This window comes from Pinus tabuliformis, chromosome X (assembly GCF_031772625.1).
Source record: "Pinus tabuliformis cultivar Carrire ecotype Pingquan chromosome X, CPIR1, whole genome shotgun sequence".
Lineage (NCBI taxonomy): Eukaryota > Viridiplantae > Streptophyta > Pinopsida > Pinales > Pinaceae > Pinus > Pinus tabuliformis.
In genome coordinates, this window is record NC_142308.1 from 926,681 (window position 1) to 947,084 (window position 20,404).

Consider the following 20,404-nt stretch of genomic DNA (forward strand, 5'->3'; position numbering starts at 1 on the left):
AATTAGGATTTTTTTTTAGTGTGAAATGGGAGGTGTTACACATTAGTAGTAATTTCAACAAGAAACTCACATTCCCCTCAACATGCACAACCCAAGGTTAGTAAGGACTAAAGACCATAAGTGAGAGGAAGGATTTCTTACCCGTGAAATCAATCTTTATAGTCACAAAGTTCATTCCTTTTCAATCTTGTAGTGGTTATAGTGTGTATTCTAAGAAACATGAAAAAGATTAGTTACGATAATTCTACTTCAATTGTTGTCTGGGCAGTAGTTTGTTGTTTTAAGCGTAGTAATGAAATCAAGAGGGATTGCTACTAGATGAAATCAATCTTTATAGATGTGGAATTCTATTAGAATTATGAGTTTAATCTTCATGCCTCAACACACTTATATATATCATTAATTTATTTGTCATCGTGGCTAAGACTACCGTTCGATCATTTATTATAATTTTTTGTAATAGTAAGGAGAGGATAAGGCCAACCTCGTAAAATTTGTACATGTAGGCTCATTAAACCCTAGGTAGAGCCCTTCTTATGTATAAGTACACCACAACTCACATTTGTATTCCATCATCTTATGATATTCTTTATCTCCCTTATAAAGTGTTTTATGCCTAAGGGCACATATCTTTGTGCATATCTTGTGTAAAACACTTGTGCTTGGGCCCCTCTAACGCACTATGGTTATCTCTCTCTAGCACACTTGTCCAAGTTCATCAAAATTTGTAAATACTTGAGGACATGGCTAGAAGTTATGGCCAAGTTCTTTCCACACACTCATACTAGGTTAGACTTTTAATGGTTTGAAAACTTTCCCAAGAACTCTATAGAGACTTTTGATAAAATATGTGATAAGTTTTTTAGATGTATGCTCTTAAACCAATCGATGTATTTTAAGTGGTTAGTATTACATAATTAAAGCAACGAAAGTGGGAAGTTAAGGCCTAGTTCATCCATAGATTCTAATTTTCATTAGCTCGATGTGAGACCAAGTTCTCTCTAGATGAGCTTAGGAAAATATTGGTAGAAGGCATAAGAGAATATTTGCAGCCAGAATTACTAATAGTAAATAGATAACCTATTAGGATGATATAAATAAGGTTTTGTACTTATAAACTATCAACATTAGACATCACCTAAGAACTTAACCTCCTATTATAGCTAGTGAAGTAGCTTCTCTCTTAGGTGACCCACAATCAAGAGTGACTAAGCCAAAAGGAAACAAAAAGGATAGAAATGTTGCAGGGGATGGTCTTATCGATTTAGTGCATGAATTTGTTGCTGCCACTTCTTCCACTCGTGCTAATCCACCCATAAAGAGACTTTTGAAAAAGAAGGATCAACCATATTCTTCAAAGCCTCTACCTATACAACCATCCACTCAACCTCCACCACCTCTAATTGAGCCATCTCCACCATAACTAGTGGAACAACATTCTGACAAGCTTAGAAGGAATCCATTTCTTATTTTCCCTTTCATCCTAGCAAGTATTACAATTATCATAAGAGATTGAGGCATTCTATGGAAGAATGTGTTATATACTAAAGAGTGAAGCACTTAAAAGAAGAATAGTCACTTCAAAGGAGACGTATCCCCCCTAGAAATCCCCCATTGGAAATCTTCTGTAATTGATTCCCTCAACATCCATATTATATAGTTAGCATTCACAACCATCCACGTCTTCCTAAGATACTTTTTATAGTCATCCACCTACTTCTTCCACTCAATCTAGCTGGAAATTCAAGAGCTTTCTTCATTGTTGAATTTATACAGTAGTGTAATTTGATTTCAATGTTACCACAAGAGGTCGAGAATATGATGGACTTACACACTCTCAATCGGGCTAAATCTAAAGTAACCCAATAAGAGCCCACTTGTATACCAAAAGGAAACCAAGACCACTATCCCTCTATTAAAATTATGAAACTGTAGTCAAATTCCACTTTGGACAACTCATATGATGAATATAATAACTGTAATAGATTCCTCTTTTCGAGAGGACCAAAATCGATTTGAAGATGGCTTCATTTGGACAAGTAGAAGTTGGTTTTTGAATTTATTTTATCAACTCATGTATATTGGAATAGGTTGGCCCTAAGCACATGTACAATTGGACAGGTCAGCCTCAACATCAAGTGGAACCTCATGGAAGCTTATAAATAGAAGAGAACTCAAGCTCGTTTGGATACACTGATCAAGTTATCTTCTCTTCTCTTCTATAGTCTTGGTTCACACAGATCAAACATAGAATGTTCACACAAGGGTCTAAAAATATAGGGTTGAAGCTCGAACAGATTTAGGGTTTCTGTTTCTCATATGCACACATGTAACTGAGTACTTTCTTCCCCAAAAGCATGCACAGAGTGGTCAAGGGTGAATTTGGGAAGTCTCAGATACTCGCACATAAGGCCGAATGAAGTGTCCGGGGTTTCTAAAGCAGATCAGATAGTTTGGTCCCCAGACGCACGCATACAGTTCACCTGGAAGCATCTAGGACTTCCATAGATTCTCGCGCATTCCTCCTCCATGCGTCCGAGACTAAAATATGAAATTTTAGTATTCTGAAGACTCCACTCAGTGACAACAATGTTAAAAAGTTGACCACAGACAGTGAAAGTACATTATAGTCCTCAGAATCAGGGTTCTGAGTATAAGCATAATCAGGTTCATTTCATGGATGTCATAGTTGTTTCACTGGTTAATTGCATAAACAAAGATATGGATCATTGTACTCTCTTTTTCTGAATCATTTAATGATGATCTAAGAAGAAGAATAATTTTTCAAGGGTTTTCCCCATAGTGGGGTTTTCCCTAGCCTTGGACCAATCCTGGTGTCTCTATGTGTGCATGCTTTTCTTCTATTGTTCCTTTATGTTCCGCTGCATTGATGATAATGATGTTGTTCTTTATACATAGTTGTGTATGATTATGAATAATGATGTAAATTTAAATAATATAATTATGATATGGGGTGAACTTAATGTGTCAATGAAGATATGCAATTATCTAAGCAAAGAACAATATATCCCTAATAAAATTAACATGGTATCGAAGATGGGCTGAAGAAAATCCATGGAGATCACCCTGATGATGACACCATTGATGGAAGCAAGAAGAGGATGGTGGAAACCTAAAATAATTCTATGGTTTGAAGAAAACCATAGGAAACTTGGTTAAGGGTTAGGGTTTGAGAGAAACCCTAGTTTAGGGAAACGATATGAGATATGAAACCTAGCACTTGTGAAAGATTTGATGAAGCCCTATATGGGATAATCTCTAGTAGGCTTGGTTGTTTGATTGAAGGTAACATTGGTATGTGGACAATGGAAATTAGTGGGTCTTGAAGGTTGGTTCAAGAGGGAGAGGATCACCTCTCATTGAAGATAAGTATTTCTTGACTCATGATGCCTCTTAATTTTGTTTAGAATTATGAATTTGATTATTATGTTTATTGTTTATACTTCTTGCATATGTATTTGATTATATGTATGTTTCTAACCTTCTTTATGATATGTGATAAGTGCATCCTTCCTGAGGATAATTTGAAATGTAGGAAAGATGGCCAGAGTTGGAAAAGGTAAAGAGGAACTAAATGAAAAGATGATAAAGTGCTACAAGCTGCCTATGTCTAATGGAAAGGTGCACATGTATTTGAATACTACAAGGTATGCATGTTATGTTGTATTTTAGCTGTAATATTGGATGGCTAGGTAAGCCCTAAGGTATGATGAGAATGTCTCTTTCTTTAATCGCTCATACATGCATGTAAAATTGACTTGGATTTATGTTTCTTATGATGAAACAATGCACCTGATGTTGAACATTTTGATGTTTTTGAATTATATGAGGCTACCTAATGTTGATACATTGATATACTTGATGTTTGGATAACATCTATCTGTTGGATATCTTGATCCTATAAAGAAGGCTAGCACCTTGACTCTAGTAGATGATACTCTTGATACTTGACATGCATAAGACATGATGGATTTCACATAGAAGGTTAACTCATTAATTATTATACATGATATTATTGATAATGCTTGTGATAAGCATGATGAAAGCTAATGGAAAGAGAGATTGACACTCTTGTTGTTTTGGTAAAGTTTTATTGAATGACCTAACTTGATCCTATTGATAATGATAAGAATGGTAACCATGATGATAGAGGTATAACTATGAGATTGGTATTCTAAATCTCTTACTACTTGTGTTCATGTCTTGATGGCATATGATAAATCTAAATTCCATGACTTGATGGAGTGACTTGATAGAAAGTGTTATTATGTTCATGATATAATGTTACATCTGTCCGCTACCGTAATCACTTGACTATAACCCTTGATGAAATATTGATGTCATGATGTTGATGACCATGATAGATATATGTTTGATTTTATGATCTAACATATCTGTTGTTACATGACATTAGTATAGATAGGTTGATGACATGAATGATGAGCAATGAAGTGGATTCCCATTCAAAGGGAGAAACTCTCCTCAATATTCTTACTCATATTACCATTTGTGTTATATATTATGTACTGTTGAAATATGGTTTATGGGCATGAATGGACAAATATCTAACATTGATAATCTACAACAAAGTTCTGATTTGCAGAAAGAGAGTTTTCCCTTTCTCTAAGCATCAGTCACATGGAATCAGGCTTATAGGTACAATTATAGCCTCCCAGTCACACAGATACAAGCTCAAGGGTGCATCTAAGGCCCTAAGATAAGTTCTGGGCTGATTCGACCACAGTCGCTCACATAACATCTTGAAGAGTGCAACTGTGGGTCCTAGTCACACTGAGGAAGGCCTATGGGTGTGACTATGCCTACAGAACACAAAAAAATGAAGTCTTGTGCATGAAATCAGATGTTCACCTGGAGGATGTCAGTACTACAGATGTGTTGCAGATAACAGAAAGATCTGAAAGCAGGAAAAGCTTGAATGTTTTCCATAATATGAACATGAAGACTGAACTTGTGTTTGCAGGTGACCGGGACATACATATAGATATGTCATTATGTTTGAAGTTTGTGCTACAAGAGTTTGGCATGATTTGGCTGATTGATATAGATGAGTAGTGTTTGGAGTTTTGACATGATGCTTGACAATGACTTAGAACTTTGACTTGATGATTGAGATATGTTTTGGACTATAGATCTCTCTACAATACAAAATTTGGATTTGACCTGATGACTAATGATTTGATTTGACAATTATGCTATGTGGGCATAGTGACCTTGAATGACTTATGTGGGTATTTATAGAAATGGATTTGTATTGGCCTCCTTGTTCCTAGCATAATGGTTTAAGTATTGATAGTTGTGATTCAGTATGAAGACAGAACCTGAAAGACTTATCCTTGGTGTATGAATTTGCACCAAGTGATAGAAATAAATTGTATTATGATCATAAGAATGACTTGATGAAGTTTTGGATTGATATTGCATGGTTGATGAAAACTTGTTGGCATGATAATAAATGAAGTCAAGACTTGGTATGAGCTCTACTTGTCACCTAGTTAAAATAATTGATATTGTGATATTGATGACTTTGATATTAGTTTTGATCTGGGTTCTAAAATTTGATGAGTTGAATTTGTTGATGTGATGGTTCAAAATTGATTTATTTAAGGATGATTATGTTGGATTAGTAAGAATTTATGTATACAGAGAGAATTTCATGCAACAAGCTCCCTGATCTAGATATGTCCATATTTGAAAGTTATCTAATGAAGTTAGGATGATGAGTTCCACGGTATATTTTTTATTTTGATTATGGTTTTGGTTTTATATACTTGTGATAGGTGATGAGCCTTTTATGATCTAAGTAAGATGGAGACGGATTCTGAAGCTCGAAATGATGTATCATGGCATGATGAATTGATTTCTAAAATTTGAAAAATAAAATCCATATTGTGAAGCTATTGCAGAAGTACTGGAAAGTGGAAATGCAAATCCTTGGACACTCTGATTCGAAGTTCAATATGTTGGTGAAGTTGACATGGCATCCGAAAATTGATTGTAGTATTGATGTTCCACTTTAAACATCCATCTGTATATATATATACTTGATGTGCATGGAACCTAAATGAGTTCATGATTGAGTTGCTTCATTCACACTGAGTTGCCACCGAGCATCCTTTGAAATATTTGCATGATATGTTCTATTTTTTAGTCTAAGATATTTCTCATATGATATGTGACTACATGGATGTATTTTTGTTGATATAGATTATTGTTGATAAGCACATATGAGTTCTTCCTTAGTATGAGATGTGCCATGATATGAGAGGTATGTAGCACGATCAAGGTTGAGTATGATGTTGCTAGCATGGATAGCTATGAGGCAGGATTCAGAATCTCCTTAGAGATCTGTCTGATCAGGATCTAAATGTGACATGGATACATTGCAATGAAAAATAATCCCATATATATAGTTGAGACTGAGATACTCTCATATATTGAGATAGTGTATCTGTTCGAGACAAGCTTAAGCTTGTGATTGACACCTCCTTGAGAGGGAGGATGATTATGGTATCCATTTGTGATTTATATGATTATTTATGATCTAACATGATATTTTATTTGATGTCATGTATGAACATGAAATAATTTCTATTGAGACAAGTAGATACCAGATTTGAGTATGATGAGAGTAGCGTTGATCAAGGACACTGAGACAACTCTTCCTCCCTATTTGAGCTCTCGGGGTCAGGAATCAAGATAGAGGGCTCCTGGGGTTGAGGGAACTCTGGAAAATAGGGTATGACCCCTATCTGTTACCCATAGGGTTGGAGATGTTTCTCCCCTATCTTCATAGGGTCAGAGAATGTTGCTCCCTTGTCTGGTCTTTGTAGAGTATACCCTAGTTGGAATCATACCCACAAGCAGGGCTTGTCGAGAATATTGCTCCCCATTTGGCCAACGGGTTGAGAGTGTACTTGGGGTGTACAACCCAAGTCGATTATGATGTAGGTGTTCTACCACATGAATATTCAAGGTCATCGATGGGAAGATCAATAGGAAATAGGATGGGTTGAGATAACCCTATGTGGTTTCAGGTTGATATTGAGCTCCCCGATGTGATCCTAGGGTTGATATGTGCTCCCTTGTGTGTTTGGATATCCTATTGCTCGACATGGGGTGAGAGTGTCCTATAGGAACTTCCCCACTATCATGGACATGAGGTAAGAGTGTCCATTAGGACCTTCCTCATTGTCATTGGTTTGTAGGTAGAGATGTGCTCCATGATGATATGCTCTCTGATGATGATTGATGATGAGATTCTGGGTAATAGCCAATTGGCCGAGATTCGAGTAGTATCCTGTTAGTAAAGTTTCCGAGTAATATCTCGATGGATAAAGGGTGGTAGATTGATCTCCCCTCCGATGACAAATTCTTCTTCTTTTAGATTCGAGAATGTTTAGCATGTGAGAAGAAACAATTAAGACATAAGCACGAATAAGAAAGGGATAGATCAATATGTACATTGATGATTTGTGATGATGAGATACTTGATATGGTCATGGAATGATGACTACATGACATATATGATAAGTGACGATACGTGATGACACTTGAATGGCATATTGATCGATGAAAATATATCGACAGGTGGAATTATCCCTAATTGAGATGGAGTGTTAAAATTATGCAACTGCAGTCAAATTTCACTTGGACAACTCATGTGACGAAGATAATAATTGCAATATATTCTTCTTTTTTAGAGGACCAAAATTGACCTAAAGATCACCTCATTTGGACAAGCAAAATTTGGTTTTTGAATTTATTTTATCCACTCATGTATATTGGAATAGGTTAGCCCTAAGCACATGTACAATTGGACAAGTCAACCTCAACATAAAGTGGAACCTCATGGAAGCCTATAAATAGAAGAGACATCAAGCTCATTTGGACACATTGATCAAGTTATCTTCTCTTCTCTTTTATTGTCTTGGTTCGCACAGGTCAGAATATTTGCACAAGGGTCTAAAACTACATGGTTGAAGCTCACACGGATCTAGGGTTTCTGTTTCTCAAATGCACACACGTAACTGAGCATTTTCATCCCTAGACACATGCACAGAGTGGTCAATGGTGTGTCTGGGAAGCCTAAGACGATTTCACATAAGCCTGAAAGGAGTGTATGAGGTTTCTGAAGCAGATCAGGCAGTTTGGTCCCTAGACGCACACATATAGTTCACCTGGGAGCGTCTAGGACTGCCATAGACGCTCACACAACACCTCCTCAGTGTCTAGGACTAAAAGATGAAATTTTAGTATTCTGAAGATTCCTCTCAGTGACAACAGTGTTCAGCAGTTGACCACAGACAGTCACAATACATTACAGTCCTTTGAATCAAGGTTTTGAGTATAAGCATAATTAGGTTCATTTCATGGTTGTCATAGTTGTTTTACTGGTTAGTTTCATAGATGAAGATATGGATCATTGTACTCTCTTTTTATGAATCATTTGATGACGATCTAAGAAGAAGAATAAATTTACAAGGGTTTTCCCCATAGTGGGTTTTTCCCTGGTATCAAACCAATCTTGGTGTCTCTATGTGTGCATGATTTTCTTCTATTGTTCCTTTATGTTTCATTGCATTGATGATAATGATGTTTTTCTTTCTACATAGTTTCATATGCTGATGAATAATGATGTAAATATGGATAATGTAATGATGATATGGGGTGAACTTAATGTTAATGAAGATATGCAATTATCTAAGAAAATAACAATATAGCCCCAAGAAAAATTAACACCCTCTAGCTCCTGATAAGAAACTTATTGGATACCTATGGGAAGACCTCCCATACAAGGGTCTTTCCCCTATTATTTTTGTAGTAGCAAATTTTTCCAGCTAACATCTCTATTATGAAGTTGTTGTGAATTTGTCCCACCTTACGTGACTCTTTAGTAGGGGAAATGTACCTAGCCCTAAGATTTTATACACCTATATTCAATACAATTGAGTCCTCTTAGGTCAACCATGTTGTTACTACCCCTTGACCTCCTTTCTAGGTCAAGCAACTTCACCCCTCTCCCTGGGAAACCATAGCCATAACCTATATATTCATTGTCTTATGATCATTTCTTCTTTGACCCTCTTAAGGCACCAATTGATGAGGAAATGATCATAGTGGAAGACCCTACTTTGTACATAGAGTGTACTATAGGGCCTTGCTATGTTAAGTGTTACTTTGTAAACTAGAATTGTAACCTGAATGTGGTGTCACATGATGTATTATTTATCATGCATTATACTAATGTGGACATGAAAGTTGTTTTCATCGATGTCATGGACATCATCATCATTTACATCATCATCATCATTCACACCATTATTGTTGTTGATGATGACCTAGATGACAATGATGATAATGATGAGAAAATGATGATAACTTGGATGATGACGCCAAAGATAATGATTATGATTATGACAGTGACAACATTTAAAAATTTGGAAGATTGGCCAAGGTCGTTAGCATTGTCATCATGATAATCATTGTCATTATCATCATAATCTCAATTCATTCCATCATCATCATCGTGATTATGGACACTGTTATCAGTTGTTCATAATTGTCAATGTCATAATATATCATCAATACGTAAAATATGATGAGTGTTGGAAAAGGGATGTAAAAGTGAACACAAAAATGATTGCAAGAATAGATGCAAAATTGTATGAAAAGTGGATGCAACATAAGTAGATGCAAAACAAGATGAAAAACCTAACACAAAAGTGGTTGCAAAATAATATGACGCAAAATAGGATGCAAACACGGATGCAAAAGTGGAAGAAAATATGGGTGCAATAGTAGGCATAAAACTTGGCACAAATTGTGGTGAAACAAATGTGGATGCAACAACAGACGTAAACATGGACTCATACTTGGATGCAACAACAGACGTAAAAATGGACTCATAATTGGATGCAACAAGGAGACAAACTTGGATGCAAAACAAGATGAAAAAAGGGATGTAAAAGTGGATGCAAACATGGGTGAAACATGCAAAACAAAATTGGGTGTAAAAAATTGATACAATGGAAGAAGATGCAAAAGTATATACAAAATGAGACACAAAACCTAATGCATAAACCTGACACAAAAGTGGATGCAAAAAGAGATGCAATATTTGATGCAAATATTGGATACAAAAGAGGGTGTGAACATGGATGCAAAATTGGAAGCAAATGTGGGTACAATAGTAAGTGAAAAACATGGCGCAAATTGTGGCACAACAAAAGTGGATGTTATGATAGATGCAAAAAAAGAAGCAAACTTTGATGCAAAAAGGGATGCAAAAGTGGACATAAACATGGGTGCAAAAGTGGATACAAAATTGGATGTAGAAGTGGATGCAAAAGTAGATGCAAATGAGACACAAAAACCGATGCAAATATTGACACAAAAATGGATACAAAAAGGGATGCAAAAATAGATGTAAAAGTCGATGAAAACCTAGATGCAAATGAGGATGCAAAAATGGATGCAAAATTAGAAGCAAAAATGGGTGCAAACAGAGGTGCCAAACTAGGTGCAAATTGTGGCACAACAAAATTGGATTCAATAGTGGACACAATAATAGATGCAAAAGAGGATGTAAATATGGATGAAAAACAAGATGCAAAAGTGGATGCAACAAAATGAGATGCAAAATTGGATGCAAAACTATATGCAAAACTAGACACAAACCTTAACACAAAACTTGCCACAAAGGGGATGCAAAAATGGATGAAAAAAATGATTTAAAAAGAGATGCAAAAGGGGATGCAAAAGATGATACGAATTTTGATGCAAATGTAAGTGAAAAAAGTGGATGCAATAGAGGATGCAAAAATAGGTGAAAGAAAATTAGGTGCCAAACTTGATGCAAAACTTGGAACAAAACCTGGTGCAAAGGATGGCACAAAACTTGGCATAAAACCTAGAGAAAAACCTATTGTAATACCTGGTGCTAAACTTGGTGTAAGTCTTGGTGCAAAACTTGATGCAAAAATTGGTGCAAATTTTGCATCAAGTTTTGCACCATATTTGATTAATTGATGCGAATAGCATCAAAAATGGGCTCTAGATGCAAAAAAGGAAGCAAAAACGGACACTAATCACATGGTTCTGTATAGTGTATTAATATATTAATATAATACTTGAATGATTTATTGCATACTTTTTTTGGGCATATGACTTTGAATTGGTACTTTGAATGAGATATTGCATACTTTTTTGTATTATATTAGTAAAATATGAAATTCTAATTTCTTAGAAAAATGTGAACAAATATGTTTCTTTATCAATTTTCTGTTTTTCTAGTGTGTATGCATGAATCTTAATGTGTGGGAATGGAGAGTGATGTTGTAGTGCCCCGCTCTAGTTGACTGACAATGATATGTCATTAACATTTATTTAGCCCTAAGGCCCACACTTTATTCTTTGGGGACCTCAGGTTGGGGATCCAAACACTTAACTCTACTATTAGTGGATGTGATGGATGTGTTTATTTCCTATTCGATATTATGATGATGATATCTTTAATGTATATGTATTATTTCTATTGATGTTATGTTGATGATATCTTTAATGTATATGTATTATTTCTACTGATGTTATGTTGATGATATCTATGATGGACGTGCTCCTTACGTTGGCTACTTATATTAGTTCTAGTTCACGATGAACAATGATGTGAATGACTAGGAGTTGTTAATGATGCTATTATGATAATGACTAACGTTGAGAAACCTTGTTACTGATGACTATTGAGTATGGCAGGAAACCATCAGAGGCACTCGCATATGACAAGTTGATGGCACCTGGTTTGATGAAAATTCATATTATTTTATCTTTGAAATTCTAAGTCGATCTTGAAACCTGCCATATATGTTTAACTATATTATGATGATATGTTAATGGTTGCAGGCACAGATTAGTTGCTTGACCGAATGACTCACATATGGGTGATGGGGTTGTACAGGTGGATGGAACTACATGGGAGGGGTGGGACAATGTCCCTAATCTCACCCACTAGCACTCCCACCATGACTTGGGCTGGAAGGGTTGAAACACCTTCGCCTTGAAGATCACGATGCCATGAGGGCAGGTCCCAAAGTTGGGTCGCTCATGAGGATTTTACGGGGGGGCGCGCATCAAGGCGGATTCCTTGATCCCTGACACCATTAGTCTCACTATAGCATGCAACATAAGAGATGATAGTGGTCTATGACGTTGCACTATACTTTCCCCTCGTAGTCACTGGATGCTTGAAGGGCAAGTGGTGTGGCACCCTTGGAACTTTAGGGGAATTTCTTGAAGGGCACGACCAACTTGGCAACCTTGGTATCACAAATAAAATGTTAGGCGTGGCACCCTTGGAACTTCAAGGGAATTTCTTGAAGGGCACGACCAACTTTGCACCCTTTGCATCACAAATAAATTGTTAGGCGTGGCACCCTTGGATCTTCAAGGGAAGTTCTTGAAGGGCACGACCCAACTTGGCACCCTTGGAATCATTAAAAATAAATTAATTGATAAATATAATCAAGAAATGAAAACTAGGTAAATTTACATCAAGGGTAAATGATGTTAGAAACTGAGGTAATTAAATCAAAAATAGAACTTGGGTTAAGAGGATCATAGGTAGAAATAAAATAGATTACCTTAAAAACTCTACCCTTCCCATGTTGGAAAATATTAGGTAGATTATGCAGTTTAATTAGGGAAAAAGGGGAAAGATGGGACATAATTGTAAGGATAAAGATTAATCCTAAACTAATTAAACCTAATTAAGAGAAGAGGAAGGTGAATTAAAATAAGAATAATAAATTAAATTTAGAGAAATGTAGAGAACCTCCATGTGGCAAAAACCAACATAAGAATATCCATCTAAGAGATAACCTGAGTTAAATTAGGGAGTAGATTGGGGATAAAATCTTGACTCATTAATTGACTTCAAGTAATGAACACAATTTAAGGAATAAAAGGGGGGGATAAAGAGACAACTAGGAGAAGAAATAGGAATCTTGTGAGGTGAGGAAAATATTAGTTTTAAATAAAAAGTTAAGTAAATAATTTTGGGTGACCCTTGATGAGAGAGTGACACATGGGTAGGTGAATAATCAAGCTTTTAAATAATAATAAAAAAAATATAATTATGCATGACATGCCAAGTGTCATCTATGAGGACTCTTATAAAAGAAGGGGCAAGCCATGGGAGAAGGGACTTTTTGGAACCCTATTGTTGGATGGATGAGATGATGTCAGAGCAGTGATTACGAAGCTATAGTGAGTTTGGTGAGGTAGAGGATTTTAGAGAGGGGACTCTTGAGCCAAGGTGTGCTATCCTCTACCAGCTAGTGCTTTCCTCCATTGTACAACCCCATTGCAGCTCGGGGGTCCGCGGGGAAGAAGAGTACCCAAGGAGTAGGCTGGGAGGTTAACCGGTGGGTCATCGCATTCGGATCAAGTACATCGCCATTCATTCACGGAGGTGATCGACAACAAGGGAATACTAGCAACAGCAAAACAACGGAGTCTCGTCTTCTGGTGAACGGTATATATGTGTTGCAATACTATTGTGGTCTTAGTTAAATGTAGGTAAATGTTATGATATGTTTCTTGAAATGAATTCCTAATGTGTTTCTCTTCTAGTTACATTTTGCTGTGAAAAAAAAAAATGTATATAGTCTGGATGTGGTCCTTACACTTGGTATCAGAGCACAAGTTGAACCCTTGAGGCCTATGGGCCCATGCATGCATGACTAGTTTTGTTTGCTATATGTGGGTATTTTTCTAAAATCAAATTACTCAAGTTTCAAAAAAAAAAAAGAAAAAAAAAAAGAAAAGAAAGAACAGTTTCTTTCCAACTGGCCATTTTCCGAACGACACATAATATTCAATCTCCAGGATTTGTCAATTATAAAATTTGATACCACCTTTCCTTTTTATAGAGGCTTTCCATAGCTCTAGAAAATTGCAGATTAATTGTTGTACATCTGTCTATTCAACCAACTTGCCAATTATAAAATTTTGTATTGATACGACTTTCCTTTTTACTCTAGCTTTTCCATAGACCTCGAAAATTGAAGGCTAATGGCTTTTCTAAAGGACTGGCTGCCAAGCAAACGCCGGACATTATGATTACGTGTAACCTCAATAATTTCAATGAGTGACTAAACTCTGTCATTGTCCTAGTTACCTATATTTACAGCAAAGCACGCAACATGCATGGTAAGTATCCTTCGGTACAATTTTGGTGGCATGCGCAAAATTGCTGATTCTCATTTACAGTATAAAACCAACGTAAAGGATATGGTGTACACTGGGGCTGGACCATTGCCCTGTTTTATATTAACTGTTGAGTGGACATAAGAGGTGGAGTTAGAATACAGTTCAAAGTCGAAGCGAATAATCTGTGTGGTCTTTTCTCAATGAATAAGGAGCATGGAATATGCGGGACCATTCGTTCCGAGATTGCGACAGGTCCTGCCAAATCCCTTGTCGGTAACCCATGGTTACGCTGTAGTGGTTTTGTAAGAACTCGTTAATCTCCAGCCTGGTCCTCTTAAACGGGTCTCTAAAAATCTGAAATTGAGAGGACACACTGATTGTGACTGTATACTGTGAGTATATACTGTGCATTTCGTAAATAGTCCGAAATTGTAAAATAACATTGGGGCAGAGGCCTATATATTTCCACTTGTGCTGCTGGTTAGCAGTGTAGTGCATAAGCTGTTGTTGACATGGCTTGTTTAAGATTGCAGAGCTGCTGCTTTTTCGTTCGGGTTTTTGCTTCTGGGTACTAAATTGAGCTATTTTACATGAATCTCAGGGATGTAAACCGTTGAATAAATTCTTATAATTAGAACTTCCATACAAGCATACTTTCAACTTATGGACTGATCCAAGCACTAAAACTGACTATTGTGTTCGTACTGAAGTGTTCATAGGCATGGTCATAGCAAACTCTCCTGCCTGATGACATGTGTATTGTTTTATAGTTTGAAATCTCAACAAAGAATTCTCATTCCTTACTCGTAGTTCGAGGAGATTCTTAAATTGCGGAAGATTATTGCAGTTTTTAGCCCTTCCCCATCAATCGTGTGCAGTTTTTCCCCTGAGGAAGAGATCAACCTTGACGCAGCAGCAGCTTTATTAGTTTTAAGAACACTCCCAATTCACCTTAGATAAGTAATACAATCTAATGAATAAAGCCCTTTATATGAATCAGAATCAAGACTTTTAATAATCCGGGAAGATTTCTATTCTCTTAATTAGAAAAACGCAGATCTAACATAAAACCTTCAAAACAGTGTTGAACACTGTTAATCAATAGATATTATATATATCGCTACCACAGGTCTGGTTCTGCCAGCTAAATTCGTTCACACCTGGAGATTCAGTATGCGCCCAAGTTTATGTTTTAACTATTCCAATGCAATATCACACCAACTCGGTATACGCTCCCTTCAATCTGCGCTGATATGGTGTCAATCATCGATTTTCCCAAATCGCTATTTTCAAAACATAACACTATGGATAGTCACCAGATCTGGTTGTCCAATATCGAATCAACCATTTAACTCGATATGCCACAATAATTTGGCGTTTTCTATGCTTCAAAGCGAAACTGCCGGAGTTGCTAATCGCAAAACTAGTGAATATCCAATCTCATCTGTTACCACAGATCTGTTGAGTTCTCAACTGCAGTTGGAATCGCCTTATTAATATTACAACTGACAATTGACAATATCCAGAACTTTGATGCGAGATTTTAGGAATCGGCAATTTCCATAATTCGGTGTTGTCCCTAATAATCCGCGCAGTCTATTCTAAGCTGTTCTCTGTGGGAAGAGATTTCACTCACAAAATTTAACACGTACAATTTGTCATACACAGATAAGTTCAAATATAAGGGTGCAGAGTTTAGTAAAGACCAGTGAGCACTGAAATTGAAGGGTTTATGGTTTAAACACGACGACCAGAGGAGCACGAAACTTTTAAGGGAATGGATGATTATCTCGAACAGCATGAGCAAGATCGCCTAAAGGAAGCGGGCAAAGGTCTTACGCCATGGGAACAGCACGCCACTGTAATCCACATGCCTCGGTTCGATTACCACGCGCCCTCTGCTATTCTACAGCGTTCCCTTTCAGGGTTTCTTATCACATGTACCATTAGTATGTGTTCCTGCCCCCGTTTGTTCATTATTTCGTGTTTTTACAGCTTTCAATGGGTTTCTCAACTATCTCTTCTGTTCTTAATTACCCATAAAACACTCAGGCTGCAAGTATGGTCAGTCGAAAATTAATGTGGCGCTTTATACCTCTATTAATCAGAATTATTAAGTTCCCGTCCTGCAGCACATGGACTTAGGGGGTTATCCACTAGAATGTTGCTTTTGGGGTTTACACCAAAAGTGTTTTCACCTAGCCAGGAGAGCACTCGATCTTTTAGTCTCTTAGTTTTGATTCAGGGACGAATAGATGGCTCAGTTTGGGTGGTTGCTTGATGCCCTTATATATACAAGGTTGTTAATCTTAATCGGCATGATGACTAAATTGTTCTGTGCACAAAATATGGGGAGTTGGTTTTTTGAACAGAAGTGGAACGTACTACATAGGAGCAGGAGTGTATGCACTTGGAGGATAACACGTAGCCCTAAATGAGCTTGGAACTATGTGATAGCGATAGACATCTTGGATGTTGGACACTTGACACGCACGTTGGTTGGTTGGTTGGACATGGACACGTACGTTGAGGAGAAACATTGGAGCATAGTAACCACTTTGGCACTTGTTGAGGAGTGTCGGGCAGATCTCTCGAGGAGGGACACCTTGTGTGAGGACACAGATCTCTCGAGGAGGGACACCTTGTGTGAGGACACTTGAACACTTAAACAACAAGCCACCATGGGAGAGGGAGTGTTGTACTGATAGCTTTTTAGATAACATGGCAAGTTCTGATCTGTGGTGGGTGGTGAACCCTCTTTTTCCAGGGGAACGTTGTTCATTGAATATGCGCTATTCTAAATCCCACACCTGGTTGCGAGGAATAGCCTTCGATTGGAAACATAGCGTTTGCAAGCTCGTACTGTTTTCTTCATCGTCATCTACATATGTTTACAACTTTAAAGAGAATATGTGGAAAATAATGGAAATAGGTCCAAACTGGAAGAGATTCTGTCATAAGAAGTACAGAAACTACCCTATAATTGTGAATGAACGTTTTGTGTGTTGGCAGGTGAGCACTAATGTGGATCCAGCAATGGTAAAATACATATACTTGAAAAGCATGTTCCGTGCATCTCTGTAAGACCTGCTTGAGATGAATTTCCACTATCCATCACTTCACCACATGCCTGACCCACATCCTGGAAAAAGGTTTCCAAAGTATTTAAAGATGATTCCATTCTATTAAATGGGTCCGTGTTTAAAACCTTCAACGGAACTGCACTACATTCATCACCTGAAGTAGGTTGATACTTCACAATCTGACTGTCTGTCAACTCAGTTTCCCCAGCCTCTGAACAGTTCTCTTGTTTGGGTAATCTTCTCTTCTTATTAGCTGCTTCAAGAAGCTTACTGTTTTCACTTTGTTGCACAAGTTGTGCCACAAATCCAGGCTTCTGTACAACTTTGGCCAGAAATGCCATCATTTGCTGTTGGCGGTGTTCCATGGTTTGCAAACGCTCCTCCAAGGTCTGCATATGCATCTCGGTACCTTGATGTTGCTGCCTAATTCTAACGAGCTCCATCATGAGCAGACTCTTATCCCTCTTGAGCCTCTGAATTTCCTCCTCCAGTTCATATTTTATAGCATCATTACATACGCCTTGTTGGGGATTCTGAGAATGACTGTGCATAGGCTTGCGTCTGTGAATATTTTTCAACAAATTCCTTTGTCCCCGAAGAAAATCTTCATTTGCGAATTCCCATTGATCTGGATCAACTTTCCTGAAGCCATATGTATTGAGCTGCCTGACAAAGCTGGAGAAATTGTTGTGCTTAAAGTACTTAGGTAACAAGTCTCGTGCGAATTCTGGGGGATTCCACACAATGAAACTGTTATTCCCGGGGCTCCATGAAACTATCGAGTCCGTGGAGCTGTCGTCCACCATGTCATACGTCTTGGTGAGAAATGGAGGCACCGCATTGCCGCCGCTGTTCTGAGATCCATCCATACCCTAAAACCCCAGAGAAATCGAAAAAAAACCCGAAAGTGAAAAAAAAAAAGCCAAATCAATACATGGACTAAGCCGGCCACAGGACCTCCAATTTACATCATTCGGAAGCTGTTCCAAAGGCCGAAACAGATCTGGAGACGCCAGAGAGCAAACAAGGCGACAAAAGGCAGGGGGAATCGATCTCGTGACCGGGAGGATCCCTTCGTTTCCTTTTCCCTTTTACTGTGGGGCGGCGGCTCAGTCGTGTCCTTATCTTTGTCATTGTATTTTAGAATTAAAGTTAGCCAAAATTTAAAAAGGGCTTTGTTTAAAAATCATCAACATTGACTTTGTTAAATGTATAAAGCTTTGATCATTTTCAACATAAGTTTATTCATATTTTACAAGCGCAGTTTTAGTTTAAAGAGATCAAAGGCATTGGTTTTCACTTTGGTATACATGACATTGGTTGGGTTTGGGTAATCTTACAATTAAAAAAAAAAAAAAAAAAACAGAAGACCTTGCTATGTAACTACCCGTGGAGTACGCCCTAAAACTGCTTCTGCTTGGCTAAGAGCTCGTCTTCCTCGGACGTAAGGAAACAGGTTAACGGCCCAAGACCCAGAGGCATCTGGCAGGAGTGATAGCCTGCTCCCTTACGGACCACCAGCGGGTTATTTCAGGTGGCGTGGTTTTCCTTGATAACAGTGATGTGTCAACTGACATTCGCGGATAGCAGCCAGAGATGGCTGTCCTCAATGTTGGTTTGACAAAACTGAGTTTGATAGGTTTTTCCACCTTTTGAAAAAAAAAAAAAAAAAAAACTACCCGTGGTCACGTGCTTCGCACCTTCTCGCAGTTACCGTTACTTCTCTTTTGAATTAAATTTACCGCACACTGAAACCTTTTGAATTTTGACTTGTACTCTACGTAATATATTTGAAACCTTTTGAATTTTGACTTGTACTCTATGTAATATATTTTCACGTACACGCTAATCTGTTGATGTCATTGCTCAGAAATGAAGGCGATGTAATGGTTTAGTAATTTAATCCTGAAACTTGTAATACAAATTTGGTTGATTGTTATTAAAAAAAAAAATTATAGTTGAATTTGGTTGACATGTGAGTTATTGCTATAAAAAAAAAAAAACAAAAAACAAAAAAAAAAACACATAATCTTCGAATACAATTTTGGTGCAGCTTTTGTGTTTCTTTTCGGAATTTTGTAATAAATTTTAGTTGAAATTGTGAGTTGTTATTAAAAAACGAAACATGGTGAAAGAAACGAAGAAGACCCGATGAGGAGAGGTGGAGATATCAATATATCTCTAGATATTTTGCATTTGCGTTCATGTAAGTGTATTCATGTACTCATGCAACCATATATTGAACTTAGGTCTAGATAATGTTAAAAAAATAGAAAAAGAGATTTTAGCGTGTCCATATAATTACTTTTGAAGTGCTTCAGAATTTGTCTTTCAGTATGTAGTGCAGAATCCCTAATGTGGTCAACGAAACTTTTATTTAGCCCAAATTGTATTTAAAGGAAGCTTCCATGAAGGTTGTTAAATGTTTATTTTAAGTTTATATGAAGGTTGTTGAAAATGATGGCTTGGAAGTTTATTTGCAAAAGTTATAGAAATTTAAGAAATATATTTGTTGGTTTAAATGCTTATTTAATGAAAGTTTACATGAACATTGTTGAACGAGAGTTGGAAGTTTATGAGCAAAAGTTATGGAAGTTTATGAGCAAAAGTTATGTTTATGAAATATTTTTGTTAGTATGTACTGAGTAGTATGTTTAATTTTATTGAATGATGATAAATAAAGTGATACATGGTTATGTTTTTTTTTTTTTTTTGTTTAATATGTAATGTAATAGGAATATTGTTAAGTAATATGGTTAATTTTATTGAATGATGGTTTGGAGTTTTATATGTAAAAGTAATTTTATGAAATATTTTAGTATGTAAATTAATATAAATATTGTTGATTAATATGTTTAATTTTTAAAATTCAATAAAATGTTAAACTAAAAAAATAATAAAACATGTTTGTTTCATTTAGATTTAAAATGAAACTAAAATTCTAAGAGCAACCATGTTAGAAACATTAAATAGACAAAAGTAAAAGGAAAATGATATATATTAGACCAACTAAAAAAAATAAAAAATAGAGTATTCATTAGCAAGAGAAAATTCTTGGTAAGAGGCCACATTTG

The 20,404-nt window shown here is 36.7% G+C and overlaps 1 pseudogene; it reads right to left on the minus strand.

Moving 5' to 3' along the window:
• Positions 1–17,266: 17,266 nt before the first annotated feature.
• LOC149137966 (heat stress transcription factor A-1 pseudogene) lies at positions 17,267–18,452 on the minus strand (annotated as a pseudogene).
• Positions 18,453–20,404: the final 1,952 nt, after the last annotated feature.